Raw genomic sequence first — 4002 nt, forward strand, 5'->3', positions numbered from 1 at the left:
ACAAAATCAAGTCCTGAACCTAGGAAGAAGAACCCTTTGTGATGATGCATCCTGAAGAGTTACTGGCTTGGGAGCAATTTAGTGGAAAATGACACAGATATGGAAGTGATTTTGGCAGACAGCAAGCTGAACATGAGCTCCATTATGCCCTAGGAGGAATGGCTGAGTGTCAGGATCTACATTAATGGAGGAGCACAGCCAGAAGATCAAAGAAAGTGATTATCCTCTACCTGACAGACAATATCGAGAAATGATGTCCAACTTAAATGTTCCTCCTTTTTGCCTCTTCAACCCCTTTCCTCCCTAGCTCATCAAGAGCATTAGCAATCTGGAGAGAGCCCAGCAGAAGCCATCAAGATGCTCAGTGGGCTGGAGTTCTTGCCCTCTAAGAATAAACTGATGGAGTTTGGCTTGCTTATTTCTCCTGTAGAAGTAGCAGCTTTGGAGAGACCTAGCAGCAGCCCCCTCTTAACTATGGGATGGTCACTGAGAAGGTGCCAGTCTCCTCACAACGGTAAAAACTGAAAGGATGATAGAAAATAGATACAGGCTGAAACAAGAAAATATCAGGATAGATGTAGGGATAATTGTTTTCCATTGAGAACAGTGGATAGTGGAACAGGCTGCCTGCAGAAACTGTAGAGTCTTCATTCTTGGAGGTTTTTTTTTTCACTGATAGACAAGTAACAAATATATGTGCTTATTCTTATGTGAGTATTCTCCTGTAGCTATTAAAATGTAGGATAAATAGACATAAGAGAGAAACATCCTTCAAGACCTCTGTAGAAAGAGTAGCAGAAAGTGGCAGAAGCATTAACATAGCCTGCCTGCTCTCCTTTATATGAGCTGGAGATGTCTATAAACAATGTGAGAATCTTTGAAGAAAGAATATGGATTTCCTGTTTATAGGAGTAGAAAAATGGTAAATGTTTCTCAGGCTTCTTTTCCTCATTTTTTTTTCAGTCTTTCACTTCAGCAATTACTAAATTAATACATTTAATTAACAAATAATTAGTGAACCTTTCAATTACATGATTCTAGTATACATGCATTAACAAATTAACACGATTTGAAGAACTGTCCTTTCATCTTTTTCACCTTCCAGTAATGCTGTCTGGTCCTGTGCAATAACTGCATAAATCATTCATTTCCTTTTTAAGCTGACCTTGGGTTGACTTATTCACATTCCACGCAAGTGACTGAATTTAGTAGCAATTATTTTCAGATATTCTAACACACTCTCAATTCTTTTTAATGCAATTGCCAGAATCTAATTTTATAATAAACTTTCACATGCAACATTTTTGCTATTTGCTTTGCTTGTATAATTTTAGTTGCACCACTGTGTAGGCACTCTCTATATGTTCAAAGATGGATAGAAAGATCAACCTGTAACTTCATTCACAAAGGTAATTTTAGCATCATCTTTCAAATGCACAGGTAATGACGAAACAACAGCAAATATGCATTCTTTAAAATTAGGCCTGTTGTAATATATGTTCCAATAGATTGAAGTCTCAAGTAGTATAACTGTAAAACATAATCTAAGTGTTCTATGTTGGAAAATTCTTGAATCTTTGTCCTATACTGAGGCAATCCCAGTTCTGGTAGGACTGTCAAATTACTAAATATAATTTGTCTCAATCTATTGTCACTTATACTCAGAAGTTATTGTAAATTAATTAAAAGACCATCTGAAGTCCCTCAGTAATTTTCAAACGCAAGAAGATCCTCTCTTGTATTTATACTACTGTCCCTGTAATTCTGGGAAAATACTTTAATCAGACATATTCATTTTACTGCATTAAAATGAAAGGAAGAAATATATGATTATTGTCTCTTCCTACTATCAATAACGCATAAATCTTTTGACATAAGTAGAAAGCACAGGGCGTAAATCAGTGGCACAAACCCAGTATATTATTTCACTTGAACTGTAGTAGCCTGAAAAAAGTGAAAACATTCTTTGTAGACTGCTGTCTATAAGAAAGCCAAGATGCAGAAAAATTTATTTGACACCTTTGGCAATTTATATACATTTGTGCCATAATAGTTAATAGAAGAAGTTGGCAATGGTGCTCTCTAAAGTAGCAATTTAGCTGAGATGCTTGAGGATTTCAGGGTATCCACTGATGACAGACAATAACTGTCTAAAAGCTGCTTCTCTCTGCACATCTCTCTCTCAGTCTTACCCTATGAGACTCTTGATATATAACATGGTTTATGACCTGCCACACTTCTGGATGGACTGGAAAATTATTCTCATCCTTCTCAAGTTTTCTCTTGTATTGGCTTTGTGCATTTGAGAAATCCACCATTTCTCCTTCTGCAGGCTATTTGCTACGAGGTGCTCAAAATCTTCTGCTTAATGAAGATACTATTCTAGGGACATGCCTTTTATGGCTCTCCTGCTCATGCTACATTCTCTGTATTAATCACTGACTCCTGTAATAGGGGCCTGAACCTAAATTTCATTTCATTAAATCACTGTAAATTCAAGGCTTTAACTAATTTGCAGTGTTTTGTTTTGTTTTTTCAGATGTTGCCATTTTTCTCTACGTACTGACCTTCTGCTGGTTGTTACTGCTAGTAAGTTATTACTAAGTAATATAATAGAAAAATATAAAGATTAAAAAATCTCAGTTCACTTATGTGCTTTGCAATGTTATATTCTTCACTTTATAATTTTAAAGAGCAAAAATCACAATGTTTTCTTGTTGCTCTTATGAAAATAAGTATGATAGTAAACATATTTGAGCTGTCCCACAGAAGAGTCAATATTTTTTTTTCTGTTATCATGCTAAAACTGTGCAGAAGGGGTGCAGATAATGAAGAGAAGTAGGAGCAGGGAGAGAGGGCACTTTTTGAAAGTTTATTACCCACCTGCAGCACTGCTATAGTGTTTGAAAGAAAACACATCTTCCAGCTATGAATACAACAATCGCAATTCCAGCCCCAAGCTTTGATAACATCATTAAGGTTGGTGTAGATGTTTCTAAGGTCAAAATGCAGCAGATAGTAAACAATTTTAGGGCAGTTCCTAAGGCTGAATTCCTTGCTTATCCAAGATCAAAAAAGTATCCTGTATATTTGAAAATTCACATCAAGATATTTGTGCTTTCAGTAGCCTTTAGCCACCTAGTTTTAAAATTAATGTCATTATCAAACACAGGACTACAGTCACTGCTTCATAACCTGGGAGTTTAAAACTCAGTTTGAGAATACTGTGCTAAAGAGTCAAAAGTAATGTAAAACAAAATAAAGCAATTAGCACATAGGTAGACCTCTTAAAACATCTGCAGATACATTGCTTCAGATTTTATTTTCTATTTACTTGAAAAAAAAGTTTGCTGAAATTCTGCATGGTATCTTGTTTTGGGAATCAAAGCAAACATTAAACTATTCAGTTCAAAGAAATATCCATCCCAAAGAATGCTGGTCAAAGTGTCCACCCCAACATTAACTAAAAATCTGTCTTATAAGATTTAAGAACACAGATGTGTTTGCATTTACAGTTTTTGACTAGTAAAGAAAAGCTGCAACTTGTGGAATATAAAACGGGTTTGTTCTTTACTAAAGACAAGAGGCCTTACAACATGCAGTCAATTCACCAGGAAAAAAAAAACAAACCACATAACAGGAATAAATTTCTGTTAACTGCATCACATCACATACAGCAGTGCTTTAAATTTAGGTCCAGAATGTGAGAGTGCTAAGCTTCTAATTAACTCTCATTTTGTCTGACTCAAACAAACAGGAGATCAATATTAAAAACAACAACAACAACAGCAACAACAACAACAAAAACCACATCTAGAACCACAACAGAAGAGTATGAACATTTCTATGATCATTCTTAATAGCATTTGTATGTGCCTCTGGCAACTTTGCAGTAAAGTTAGCAAAATTTTCTGAGTAGATCCAAATTACAAAAATAATGAATTTCCTCACCAGATAGCCTGGGTAAGACACAAAGAAAACAAACAAAGGCAAAAGACAGGA

This window comes from Meleagris gallopavo, chromosome 2 (assembly GCF_000146605.3).
Source record: "Meleagris gallopavo isolate NT-WF06-2002-E0010 breed Aviagen turkey brand Nicholas breeding stock chromosome 2, Turkey_5.1, whole genome shotgun sequence".
In the NCBI taxonomy this organism is placed as follows: domain Eukaryota; kingdom Metazoa; phylum Chordata; class Aves; order Galliformes; family Phasianidae; genus Meleagris; species Meleagris gallopavo.